Source organism: Eleutherodactylus coqui, chromosome 3 (genome assembly GCF_035609145.1).
Source record: "Eleutherodactylus coqui strain aEleCoq1 chromosome 3, aEleCoq1.hap1, whole genome shotgun sequence".
Lineage (NCBI taxonomy): Eukaryota > Metazoa > Chordata > Amphibia > Anura > Eleutherodactylidae > Eleutherodactylus > Eleutherodactylus coqui.
The window spans coordinates 28,357,292-28,372,129 of NC_089839.1; the positions used below are offsets into that span (position 1 = coordinate 28,357,292).

The following is a 14,838-nucleotide window of genomic DNA, read 5'->3' on the forward strand; positions in this document are numbered from 1 at the left end:
AGCTCCAACTATTATGTTGTTCGCCATCTAGAGACACGAGGTGCCATCATGACACCCGTGCGTCTGTCAGAATCATTAGCAGGCTCTTGGCAGAAGGTCATTTGGTCTAAAGGCGCTAATTATGTGTACTGCCCTTTTTGAATTAAAACGTTCTTGTGGAGCCCAAAACCAGGACAGAGGGTGTGGTCAAGAGAAGGGTTAGGTCTGGGGCTTATCACAACATATGATTTTTACCTCCATCGTTGTAAAAAGGACGGGGCCTTTTAAAAAATGAAGAAAAAAGAAGAGAACACTGGAGCGCTGGATAACTTGCATAATCTGACAGTTTCTCTGTTTATTCCATCTTACTTATAAATATGTATAGCTTATTACACTTCATTTGTAACCATCGGTTATTAAAAATCAGCATAAGCAGTGACGTCAATCTATAGGCAGGACTTTCTCCCAGGTCACACCTGGCCTGCAGGTTAGCTGGTTGGGCTTGAATTAAAGGGGTTGTCCCACGCGGAAACAGGGTTTTTTTTTTTTTTAACCCCCCCCCCGTTCGGCGCGAGACAACCCCGATGCAGGGGTTAAAAAAACAACCCGCACAGCGCTTACCTGAATCCCGGCGGTCCGGCGTCTTCATACTTACCTGCTGAAGATGGCCGCCGGGATCCTCTGTCTCCGTGGACCGCAGGGCTTCTGTGCGGTCCATTGCCGATTCCAGCCTCCTGATTGGCTGGAATCGGCACGTGACGGGGCGGAGCTACACGGAGCCGGCATTCTACACGAGCGGCCCCATAGAAGACTGCAGAAGACCCGGACTGCGCAAGCGCGGCTAATTTGGCCATCGGAGGGCGAAAATTAGTCGGCTCCATGGGAACGAGGACGCCAGCAACGGAGCAGGTAAGTATAAAACTTTTTATAACTTCTGCATGGCTCATAATTAATGCACAATGTACATTACAAAGTGCATTATTATGGCCATACAGAAGTGTATAGACCCACTTGCTGCCGCGGGACAACCCCTTTAACTACTTCTAAGCTCACTATTAAGTATATATTTCTATAAAGATTTCAAACTTGGAATTGGCAGTGTTATTATTACTCATCTAAGACCTACATGAAGGATATAAACTATATGTGTATAAAAGGATTGTCTGGAGATTATATATATACCATATATACTCGAGTATAAGCCTAGTTTTTTAGCACATTTTTTTATGCTGAAAAAGCCCCCCTCGGTTTATACTTGAGTGAGGTGAAAAAAACCCCCCACAATACTCACCTCCCAGCCTGCGTCTGTTTCCCTGACGCAATGATCTCCTCGCTGGTGCGGCATCACTGAATGGCTGTGATTGGTTTATCGAGCAACGGCTGTGATTGGCAGGCGCTCGATCCAATCTCAGCGCTTACTTACGCAGCACTGACGGTGGGGAAATTTAAAGCTGAGCGGGGAGATAACAGTGGTAAGTATTCTCAAGCAGCTTGCCGCACCGCCAGGGAGACCATCGCGCTGGGGACACAGACGGCGGCTGGGAGGCGAGTATTGCATTTTTTCTTTACCTAGTATATACTCGAGTCTAGCTAAGCTTATACTTGAATCAATAAGTTTTACCAGTTTCTTGTGGTAAAACTGATTGACTCGGCTTATACTCAGGTCGCCTAATTCTCAAGTATATACGGTATATATATATATATATATATATATATATATATATATATATATATATATATATATATATATATATATATATATATATAAAGAGAGTTACATATCACATAGAACTAATTATCCTCCGTTTCGTTATACTGGCTAATTGACAAAACATATATTTTTCACAAAACAAAATTCAACTTTTAATTACACTGGGCACCAACTTTTTTCACCCATGTTGGTTCATCCAGGAGGACTAGATAGATTTTTGTGTGCTGATTTCAAATCTGTTATCAGTTTGTTTGTTTTTTTTGTGCCACACCCGAGGGAAAAAACTCTCCCATTAGTCCCAACCTGCTGCTGCCGTGTCGCCCTGGGAAGGACTCTCCAAGGTTGACATCTCTGCAGCTATAATAAACCGAGAGCCTAAAACTCACTGAATTACACTGACAGAAAAACCACCTGGTGGGAAAGAAAGAAACAAGAGGGTCGGACTACAAGTCACAGGTACCCTGACGAGCACTGACCTGCAGAGGAGCAGACTAATGACTGCCGGAGCTTCAGTGATGATCGGCTAAATCCTAGTTGCTACAGAACCTTTGGTGATGTCACAGTCATGTGACCAGTTATATACATGGGATGGATGGTGTAATGTTAGTAGCTAGACAGGTTAGTTTACCTTCAGGACACAGTGAGATGAGTAAGTACACTCCTCCCCTCGGTTCTCCTTGTTTTCAGTCTCCTCATTACCTTCCCCCAGTAGTAGAGTAGATGGCCGCAGGCTGGTGAAGCACATCTCTATGAGGCTCTGTTCACACAGGCATTGGAGGCAGTGAATAACATCTTGAAAGAGTGCCAAGAGACCAAGCGTAGAACATGTCCTTATTAGAGATGAGCGAGCACCAAAATGCTCGGGTGCTCGTTGCTCGAGTCGAACTTTCCGCGATGCTCGAGAGTTCGTTTCGAGTAACGAACCCCATTGAAGTCAATGGGCGACTCGAGCATTTTTGTATATGACCCATGCTCCGTTAAGGTTTTCATTTGTGAAAATCTGCAAAACCTACGAAAGTGATGGCAATGACGCAAAAACGGATAGGGCAGGCGAGGGGCAACATGCAGGGCTGCATCTCAGGTTCCCAGGCCTCACTATTAAGCCACAATAGCAGCAAGAGTGCCCCCCCCCCCAACAATTTTTACTTTGGAAAAACCCTCATTAGCAAGGCACACCTTAGCTAAGCACCATACTACCTCCAACCAAGCACAATCACTGCCTGCGGGACACACCGCTGCCTCTTCTCCTGGCTTACATGCTCTTTAAAATTCTGTAGAGAATTAATGAGAAATTGATGTTCGATCTTCATTGCAATCCTGTGCCACCTCCGTCAGGAGCTGCAAACGTGGGCATAAAGGGGACTCAGCTGCCAGCCCAGCACTTCTACACATCTCCACAATGCAGCAATACTCGGTGTGGGAAGTATGTGAGCGGGCCCTGGGTCAGCCTCTGTCCGAGCAAACACCTTGTGTGGCCCAAGGTGCTGCGAGTGACATAGCAATGGGGAATCCATGTGTCCACACACTACTCATTCTGTTTGGGTGTCGGATACCTCATCGACAACGCAAGGGGTAAACCATCTGCACTCTGCACCCTACCCAAGTCTGTCAGTGTTTTGGGGACAGACAGGTAAAACACCGCTATGGGAAGTCTGTGTGCACCCACAGCATGGGTGGCTCCCAGGAACGCACAGATGGTACATAAAGAAATCCCATTGCAGTGCCCCGGATAGCTGAGGTAACGTGAGAGAAAATACATGTTGGCTTCGGCCCACACTCCATGCCCTAGTCAGTCTGTTTTTTTTTTTTTAAAGTGCCAGGCAGGTACAACTCCGCTATGGGAAGTCTGTGTGCACCTGCAGCATGGGTGGCTCCCAGGAACCCACAGACGGTACATAAAGAAATCCCATTGCAGTGCCCCGGATAGCTGAGGTTATGTGAGAGAAAATACATGTTGGCTTTGGCCCACATTCCATGCACTAGTCAGTCTGGATTTTTTTTAAAGTGCCAGGCAGGTACAACTCTGCTATGGGAAGTCTGTGTGCACCTGCAGCATGGGTGGCTAGCAGGAACCCACAGATGGTACATAAAGAAATCCCATTGCAGTGCCCCGAATAGCTGAGGTTACATGAGAGAAAATACATGTTGGCTTTGGCCCACACTCCATTCCCTAGTCAGTCTGGATTTTTTTTTAAATTGCCAGGCAGGTACAACTCCGCTATGGAAAGTCTGTGTGCACCCGCAGCATGGGTGGCTAGCAGGAACCTACAGATGGTACATAAAGAAATCCCATTGCAGTGCCCCGGATAGCTGAGGTTACATGAGAGAAAATACATGTTGGCCTCGGCCCACAACCCATGCCCTTGTCAGTCTGGGTTTTTTTGGGGGCCAGATAGGTAGAACACCGCAATGGGAAGACTTAGTGCACCCATAGTATACACAGACCCCTGTAATATTCCTCTAGTAAAGGTATAAGCAGACCCCAGTAACATTTATGTAGCAGCAGTATAGGCAGACCCCTGTAACATTTCTGTAACAGCAGTATAAGCAGACCCCTGTAACATTTATGTAGCACAAGCATAGGCAGACCCCTGTAACATGTCTGTAGTAGAAGTATAGGCAGACCCAAGTAACATTTCTGTAGAAGTAAAGGCAGACCCCAGTAACATTTCGCCGCAGTATAAGCAGACCACTGTAACATTTATGTAGCAGAAGCATAGGCAGACCCCAGTAATATTTATGTAGTAGCAGTATTGGCAGACCCCTGTAATGTTTCTATAGTAACAGTACAGACAGATCCCAGTAACATTTCTGTTGCAGAAGTATAGGCAGACCCCTGTAACATTTAAGTGGCAGCAGTATAGGCAGACCCCAGTAACATCCTTGTGGCAGCAGTATAGGCATACCCCTGTAAAATTTACGTGGCAGCAGTATAGGCAGAGCCCAGTAACATCCTTGTGGTAGCAGTATACGCAGACTCCTGTAACATTTCTGTAGTAACAGTATAGACAGATCCCAGTAACATTTCTGTAGCAGAAGTATAGGCAGACCCTGTAACATTTAAGTGGCAGCAGTATAGGCAGAGCCCAGTAACATCCTTGTGGCAGCAGTATACGCAGACCCCAGTAACATCCTTGTGGCAGCAGTATACGAAGACCCCTGTAACATTTCTGTAGTAACAGTATAGACAGATCCCAGTAACATTTCTGTAGCAGAAGTATAGGCAGACTTCTGTAACATTTACGTGGCAGCAGTATAGGCAGAGCCCAGTAACATCCTTGTGGCAGCAGTATAGGCAAACCCCTGTAAAGTTTGCTTGGCAGCAGTATAGGCAGACCCCATTAACATCCTTGTGGCAGTAGTATACGCAGACCCCTGTAACATTTCTGCAGCAACAGTATAGACAGATCCCAGTAACATTTCTGTACCAGAAGTATAGTCAGACCCCTGTAACATTTACTTGGCAACAGTATAGGCAGACCCCAGTAACATCCTTGTTGCAGCAGTATAGGCAAACCCCTGTAAAATTTACGTGGCAACAGTATAGGCAGACCCCAGTAACATCCTTGTGGCAGCAGTATAGGAAGACCCTGTAACATTTAAGTGGCAGCAGTATAGGCAGACCCTAGTAACATCCTTGTGGCAGCAGTATAAGCAGACCACTGTAACATTTATGTTGCAGAAGTATAGGCAGACCCCTTGAACATTCAAATGGCAGCAGTATAGGCAGATCCCTGTAACTTTCTTGTAGCAGAAGTATAGGCAGGCAGACCCCAGTAAAATTTCTGTAGTAATAGTATAGGCCAACCTCTGAAACATTGGGGTACCATGAGCGTAGGCGAAGGCCGGAAAATTTGGTTGGATAAGAGTGTAGGCATGGGCCCGAAAAATAAGTATACCAAGAGTACAAGTGTACCTCTAAAAAATTTATCAACCGAGAGGGCAGGTGAAATCCATAAATATTTTTTGAAAGATACAGCTCACTGTTGCTTAATTTGTAACAGAGCCTGTAGGCAGCCCTGTTGAAAACATTGGTTCATGTTAAAGTATCAATACTTTTGAAACTTTGAAAAATTGTAAAAACATTGGTAGATGAGCCTTTTGGGCCGCAGAAAAATTGGCCATTCAGCGCGATGACGTGTTGTTTCTGGAGGAGGAGTAGCAGGAGGAGGACTAATGTCAGAGACAGATTGACAAAGAGAAATGCCCCGTTTTCCCATAGATAGAGAGGAGTGCTTTTATCTGCGGTTGCAGCGAAAAGAATCTTTAGGTTCCGTTGCTCTCCGCCGGTGGAGAAAAGAAGTCTGAAGAAATCTAGGCTTTGTTCATCTTTATGAGTGTAAGCATGTCGGCACTGGCAGTTGACAGGCGGGTACGCTTGTCCATGATGATTCCCCCAGCTGCACTAAACACCCTCACTAAACACCAGACGCGGCGCACCTTGCCGAGCTGGTCAGACAAGTGCGGGTAGTTTTTCAGAAACTGCTGAACCACCAAATTGAAGAGGTGGGCCAGGCATGGCCCATGTGTGAGGCTGGCGAGCTTCAGAGCCACCACCAGGTTATGGCCGTTGTCACACACGACCATGCCTGGTTGGAGGCTCAGCGGCGAAAGCCAGAGGTCGGTCTGCTCTGTCAGACCCTGCAATAGTTCAGGGGCCATGTGCCTCTTGACACCTAGGCTGAGAAGTTTCAGCACGGCCTGCTGATGCTTGCCCACCGCTGTGCTGCCGCGTCGCGCCACACTGACTGCTGGCGACATGCTGCTCACATTTCTTAATTGAGAGGTAGAGGTTGCGTAGAAGGAGGAGGAGGGGGAGGGTTTAGAGGAGGTGGCATAGACCGCCGCAGATACCCGAACTGAGGAAGGACCTGCTATTCTGGGTGTGGGTAGGACGTGTGCAGCCCCAGTTTCTGACTCGGTCCCAGCCTACACTAAATTCACCCAGTGTGCCATCGGGGAGATATAGTGGCCCTGTCCGCCAGTACTTGTCCACGTGTCCGTGGTTAAGTGGACCTTCCCAGTACTGGTGTAGGGCTGGGACGGCACACCAGGAAAAATAGTGGCGACTCGGGACCGAGTAGTGTGGGCCCGCCGCCGCCATTATGTTTTTGAAAACCTCCGTTTCCACAAGCCTGTACGGCAGCATACGCAAGCTGATCAATTAGGCAATGTGCATGTTTAAAGCTTGAGTGTGCGGGTGTGTGGCAGCGCATTTGCGCTTTCGCTCCAACGCTTGCGCTAGCGACAGCTGGGGGTGGGTAGGACGTGAGCGGTCCCAGGCTCTGACTTGGTCCCAGCCTCCACTAAATTCACACAATGTGCTGTCAGGGAGATATAGTGGCCCTGCCCGCCTGTGCTTGTCCACATGTCCATTGTTAAGTGGACCTTGGCAGTAACCGCGTTGGTGAGGGCACGTACAATGTTGCGGGAGACGTGGTCGTGCAGGGCTGGGACGGCACATCGGGAAAAGTAGTGGCGACTGGGAACCGAGTAGCACGGGGCCGCCGCCATCATGTTTTTGAAAGCCTCCGTTTCCACAAGCCTATACGGCAGCATCTCCAGGCTGATCAATTTAGCTAAGTGCACGTTTAACGCTTGAGCGTGCGGGCGCGTGGCGGCGTACTTGCGCTTGCGCTCAAACAGTTGCGCTAGCGACGGCTGGACGCTGCGCTGAGAGACATTGCTGGATGGGGCTGAGGACAGCGGAGGTGAGGGTGTGGGTGCAGGCCGGGAGACGGTCGTGCCTGTGTCCTGAGAGGGGGGTTGGATCTCAGTGGCAGGTTGGGGCACAGAGGGAGAGGCAGTGGTGCGACCCGAAGGCGGTGAACAGCCTTCATCCCACCTCGTGGGGTGCTTGGCCATCATATGCCTGCGCATGCTGGTGGTGGTGGCTTCCCGGCTGATCTTGTTGCAACACAGATTGCACACCACTGTTCGTCAGTCGTCCGCACTCTCACTGAAAAACATCCACACCTTTGAACACCTTGGCCTCTGCACGGTGGCTTGGCGCGAGGGGGTGCTTTGGGAAACAGTTGGGGGATTCTTCGCTCTGGCCCTGCCTCTACCCCTGGCAACCCCACTGCCTCTTCCAACCTGTCCTGCTGCTGCACTTGCCTCCCCCTCTGAAGACCTGTCCTCAGTTGGCTTAGCAAACCAGGTGGGGTCAGTCACCTCATCGTCCAGCGGCTCTTCTTCCGAATCCTCTGTGTGCTCCTCCCTCATACTTACTGCCCTTACTACTACCTCACTGATAGACAACTGTGTCTCATCGTCATCGTCCTCCTCACCCACTGAAAGCTCTTGAGACAGTTGCTGGAAGTCCCCAGCCTCATTACCTGGACCCCGGAAACTTTCCAAAGGTTGGGCATCGGTCATGACAAACTCCTCAGGTGAGAGAGGAACCATTTTTCCCAATCAAGGCAGGGGCCCGAGAACAGTTCCTGAGAGTCTGTCTGCTCATCAGAATGTGTCATTTTGATGGAGTGAGGAGGCTGGGAGGAAGGAGGAGCAGCAGCGAGAGGATTCACAGTTGCAGCAGTGGACGGTATAGAAGACAGGTGGTCGATACATTGCTGGATGCATTTTCTGCCATTCACGACAGGACCTGCTCATACTGCTCTGTTTGTAATAAAGGTCTACCACGTGGACCCAAAAATTGTGATATGAAGCTGGGGACCTCAGAAACTTGCCTCTCTCCTAATCCCGCAGCAGCCGGCTGCAATTCACCTGGACCAGGAACTTGGCCTGTTCCCACAACCTCACTTAGACATCCGCGTCCTCGCCCCCGTCCACATCCTCTAGCCCTAACCCTCAGCATGGTGGATTATGAATAGAGCAGACACAGAGCAGTGTAAATAATTATAGAATTATTGGCGTACAGTTGGAGGCTGGCAGCGGTTATGTAACGTAAACTGCAGCCAGAAAAAAATTATACGCAAGGCTGCAAAAAGGTCTGACTCTGCAATAGTGATGCACTACAACTCCCACCAGACAACCTCTAAAATCCACACGGTCAGGGGTAGCTCAACGAAGGAGCTTTTCTTGTAATTTCTTTGAAAAAGAATACAGGCTATATAGCCTGTATATGACTTTCCCTCTATCAGTGGCTGTGGCCGTACGCTGTGCGCGAAGTTGACGGCACGCACAGAGCGGTGTAAATGATTATGGAATTATTGGCGAACAATTTGGTCACAGTTAGCCCTAAGAAGGACCATTGGGGTTCTTGTAGACAGGATTCTACACTACCACTGTCCCTGCCTCACCAGTACTGCCCCTATACTCTGTATAATTGACTGCATATTGAGAACGCTATAGCTGTAATAGCCTGCAGAGCCCGAGATGAAACAAAATGTTTTGGTGCAATACTGCTCCCAGCAGCCACAACAGTAATGCACATGGTCACATGTGGCCATAAGAAGGACTTTTGAGGTTCTTGAAGACGCTAACACTATGCCTGAATGAGCAACAGCACCTTCCCTAATCTCTGCCAGCGTGTGTCTGAGGCGAGCCGCGGGCAGGACCGCTTTAAGTACTGGGCGGTCACTTGATCTCACCAGCTACTCACTGCAGGGGGGTGGGATAGGGCTGGAACGTCACAGGAGGAAGTTGTAATGCCTCCCCTGCATGTCTATTGGCCAGAAAATGGCGCTAAACATGTAGGGAAGGAAATGGAATTGACTCGAGTACAGCGTGGTGTTCGTCTCGAGTAACGAGCATCTCGAACACCCTAATACTCAAACGAGCATCAAGCTCGGACGAGTATGCTCGCTCATCTCTAGTCCTTATCTTATATCACCATATATCTCTTAGTACATAGACAACTTCAGAGACAAGTTGTTTTCGGGTATACTCGACAGTGTCTGTTATTGCGCAGTTTAAATTCATACAATATATAAATATATATCCATTAATCGGGTTTTGCTCCACTCTGCATTCTCATGCACATGTCTAGCCCCCAAGCTCTATGCTCCTGGGAGGACCTAGAGTATAAATAAATCCGCCCAGTTCTAGAGAGATCAGTTGGTGTTGTAGTTCTGGTCAGTGACAGAAGCAAGTAGAGTTCTGAAGGAGTTAGTGCAGCGGTGATGGAGAGGTGAAGTTAATAGTGAGAAAGCAAGAAATGAGAAAGAATAAGATTAAGCTATTTTCCACCTTCCAGCCCAACCCTCCCCCCCCCCCCCATCCATATCAGTATCTGGCACCATAGTAACCCCCAGAGAACACGCCTGCTGTTTTGGCATAACACTGGATTCTGACTTCTCCCTCACCCTCCACATCCAATCTCTGCCTGCAACACAGAAATATCACTAAAATCCGTCCATTTCTCACAACGGACTCGTTAAAGACACTCACTGTCACTCTCATCAATTATCGAATCAACTACTGAAACTCGCTACTCATCGGCCTTCCCTGCACCAGACTCTTCCCTCTCCAATCCATACTAAATGCAGCTAGACTCATTTTCCTATCCAGCTGTTTCTCAGATGCCTCTGCACTATGCCAATCACTGCACTGGCTGCCCATCCATTACAGATCTAGATTCAAACTCCTTAACCTCACCCGCAAAGCTCTCTATGGTGCCGCACCACCGTACATCACTTCCCTTCTGTCCATACATCATCCAGCCTACACACTCCAATCTGCTAACACATTCTCATTAAACGACCATCTATTCCAAACCTGTTGCAGCAGTGCTGAGAACGCTGCCGAATTGTCCCGTGTGGGTTTTTGACTTGGTTCTGCACCTTCTAGCTCAGTAGGTGTGACGTAATATAGTCACACCTGAGGGTGATTAGCTTGCTATTTACCTGGGCTAGATACTGAGCTAAAGTGCTGTGAATTGCCAGTTGCTCGCTGTCTGAGCTGGTAGTAAGTGGCTCCCATGTACAGCATAGTCTCCGCTGTGAGGTGAACAGAGGTCGGTTCCGTGTGCTGCTGCTTCACTACCAGCTAAGTGTGGTGTTTCATTTGAGTTTCCTTTTGAGGGTTGCTTTGTTCCTTTATTTTGTTGGCCAAGTAGGGTTACTTAGGTCCCAGGAATGAATGCAGGCCCACATCTATTAAAGCAATCAGTCTGCTGTGCGAGGCAGGGCCCTCTCCCTCATTGTCACGTGTTTAGGGAAAGACTTCCCATTTATTTTGTGTTATTTATTTCAGTTGCTGCACTTTGGGCTATTATTGTGCATAATTGCAGGTGTTGGTCCAGCACGTCATTTGCGGACATAACAGAACCTCACATGCTCGCCTCCAGGACCTCTCTAGAGCAGCAACGGACCTCTGGAATGCACTACCCCAAAACATCTGTACAATCCCTCCTCTGCGTGTGTGTGTATATATAATATACATACATATATATACACATGCACACACAACAGAAATACTCATCTCTCCCCCGCCACGCTGTTCCCCGCACTGCCGTTCTGGTCCTCCAGATGGTCTGTTTATTTCAGCTGCAACAGTCATGTGGTTGTTTACTCATGCGACTGCTGCAGCCAATGGGAGGCCCCCAGATGGGATATCATCAGTTCCATAAACCAGCTGGGGCTTCTACATTACAAGCAGACGTGATTAGTTTATAGGTAAATACCGGGCCAGAAGACCGGGAGGCATCATGAGTCAAATGCTGAGGTGCTAAACCACCGAAACAGCACTTTGGATCCAAAGTGAGCATATTGTTAAAATATAGTTTTGTATGACAGAGAAAAAAATAAAATAAAAATGGAAATGCACACTCTCATAATAGATGCTAGTGAAATGAATCTTATGTGTAGCACCTTTGTAAGCAAGAGGCCATCTTGTATGCCTCTTTTTCACTGTATTCATTTGTCCTATTCTGGGGGATTTATGGATATTAAATGGTTATTTTATAAGTCCTGAGTGAATCACTAAGGGTTTTGCTCCAGAAGATAGCTATTGTGACATTTGGACTGGCTGACGAGTCAAACTGACATGTTCCTAACTGTTCACATATGTTCCTAAACATTCTCTCTAAACAACGTATTGTTTAGATTTACTGTTCCAAGAAGTTAATCATGTATAATCAAATCTGCGCCTGGTTGGCATTTTAGATGTAAAATTCCTTATCTTGCATATTCATATTTTGTTTGTTTCTTTTGACCAGTGGTAATAACTGAATTATAATAAATTTTAGGTATTGTAATTGAATATGTGCCCCTATAAAACCTGATGCCTGTAAATCAACAGACAGATAACTTTGACCATATCATATCATTTCATCCACAAAGCCCTCCACAGTACAGCGCCACCCTATATTGCCTCCCTCATCTCAATCCATCAACCAGCCCGGGCTCTCCGCTCTGCTAATGAAACCAGACTGAGCGCCCCTTTAATTCGAACTTCTCATTCCCGCCTCCAAGACTTCTCCAGAGCAGCACCGGTCCTCTGGAACGCACTACCAAAGGCTACCCGAGCAATCCAGGACTCGCAGAACTTCAGGCGTGCTCTAAAAACGCACCTCTTCAGGGAGGCATACCGCATTCCCTAAACAAACCTCTCTGTACTCCGCCTGATAACATGCTCCCTGACCTACTGACTGCAATCCCTGCTAGCCATCATAAACCGCTCCTGCAGTCACACCGTTTCTGCCGTCACACGGCTAAATGTCTGACCATTGTCTATGTGTATAGCATCGCTCACTCTCCACTTCGCCATACAATGCACATCTCCAGCCCCTTTACCTTCTGTATCACCCCATTACTTGTAGTATGTAAGCTCGTTGGAGCAGGACCCTCACCCCTATTGTTTCCATCAACTGATTATTATATGTAACCGTGGTTCTGTAATGTTTGTATTTTGTCTTTCTGTATTCCCCCCTGTCTATGTAAGCGCTGCGGAATATGTTGGCGCTATACAAATAAAGATTATTATTATTATTATTATATTGTTTGTGGTTTGACAAGTTATTTCCGGGCCCGTATATACTTCTAACTAATTTGACCCTCAGAGGCATATCATAGCAAAAATTATTTGCACCAACATAGACAAACATATATAAACTTTATTAAGTAAGCGAAGAATTGAAAACACAAAATCAAAACATGTCTTACTCACAGAGTAATTTATCTAAAGGCCTCTTTATACAGAATGAACTGTTGGGCGCATATGCCTGACAGGTTGTCCCAGCAATATTCAAGCCTGTGCTTTTCACAGGAACAAGCACTCAGTGAATGAAGGTAAAAGGCGATGGGGATTCTCAATGAACAGGCAGTTGTTCCTAAGTGAACGACTACCTGTTTACATAGGCTGATCTTTCATTCAGTTTTCTACATGCAGAAACTGAATGACGAACAAGCCCACTGCATCCTTCCTGAGTGACCAATGACTGATAAATCTGTCATTGATTGATAAGCGGTTAAGTTTATGCACCATATATGTACGTCGTATGGTCCTGGGTTTTAAACTTACTGTAGCTAGACGAGTGTCTGGCTGTCAGAAACAGCTTTGTTGCATCTTTTCTGGCTCACATAAAACTCAATGAACAATATGTAGTAAACAGAGGAAGCAGCAGTGGCATTGCCTCTATGGGACCCAGTAAGTATATGACTGACAAGCGCTCCCGACATGGTAGAGCTGCTAGATCTAAGCAGACCCAGCCATGTGATCAGGGGCGGAGCTTGTAACTAACTCACTCACAGACACAGAGCCTAGGTGACTGATCACATAACGGTGTCATCATCACAGGCCCTGTAAGCACACGGCTGCCATCAGGCTCTGCGTGTTTTATGTTTTAGGACCTTTGATGACGTCACCATCAGGTGATTAGGAGCGGAGCATGTAACTCACTCATGGACAGGTGGTCGTTAGTATTATGACTTAACTTACCAGCCCACTCCATCCTTCCTGAGCGACCAATGACTGATAAATGCATCAATGGTTGATTTGAGGTTAAATGTATGCACCATATATGTACATCGTGTGGTCCTGGGTTTTAAACATACACCATTGTAAATGCAAACTTGCTTTAGCTAGACAGGTGCCTGGCTGTCAGAGACAGCTTTGTTGCATCTTTTCTGGCTCGTATAAAATTTAACGAGCAATCAGCAGTGCCGTTGCCTGTATTGGACCCAGTAAGTACATGATTGACAAGCGCCCCCGGCATGGCAGAGCTGCTGGATCTAAGCAGACCCAAAGCAGCTGTACTAGATGCAGAGGGCATGACAGTGGGCTGCTTTTCCCCTGTAACTGGGGTTCCCATGGATGCCCCAATTATAGTGGAAAACAGCTAAATAGAAATGTCTTTTATGATGTCATAGGGGAACATGTTAGGAAAGCATATATTAAAAAAATTACTGATAAAAAAAACCACACCACACCAATCTTGTAATGTAAGACTATACAAAGTATAGATAAAAATGACAAACAATTTACCCATTCTCATACTTTATTAACATTTGCAATTTACACTAACATAAAGAACTAAACAAAACATTTTTTTTAACTTTTCAGACATACTACCTCTAATAAAACATAAAAAGCTAACTTTTTTAAAAAAAAAGGTACTAAAAACAGACCTATGCATCATAAAAAAATATACAAAATGTATTTTTGTAACCCAAGAAAACAAAATTATGGCAGTTGAATCACCCAGTGTGCTAAATCTCTAAAAAGTGTCAGGTCACAAAGGACCAAAACACGCTGATCATTAAGAGGTTAATCCAGATCCAATGGGTCCTATGTTTTCCAAAGGGTGCCTGTACATGTAAGACTTCTCTGTAGCAAAATACAAATGGAGCTCCACTGATCACCAGTCAGCACCTTACCAGTTAATTCAAACAACGGGATGAGTTCATATGCCCGCCAGCAATCAGCAGAGCTTCACCTGTGCTTTACCGCGGAGAAACCCTGCGTGTACGGGAACCCAAAGAGTAGCTTTTAATCATGTGGAATGGGACAAATCTTTGATTTAACTTAATGAAGTCTCATTCCTCAGTCTCCTTATTGTCCTACACATCAGAAATAAAAAACATGGTCCGTAATACTGATCCTTATCAGATGACAGTTTTGTTTGCTCATAGAAGGAGAGAGTAAAAGGGGCGACTATTTGACTTCATTCACACTTTAATATGCGAATGCTCAATCAGCTTTAGTTGCCGCATACAAGGGGTAAGGCGACTGAGAACTAGGGA

At 46.6% G+C, this 14,838-nt stretch overlaps 1 protein-coding gene across 1 annotated transcript in view; it reads right to left on the reverse strand.

Annotated features, from left to right (window-relative positions):
- LOC136620531 (zinc finger protein 420-like) overlaps positions 1-14,838 on the reverse strand; it is a 254,703-nt gene that overhangs the window by 180,399 nt on the left and 59,466 nt on the right. The window lies entirely within an intron of this gene.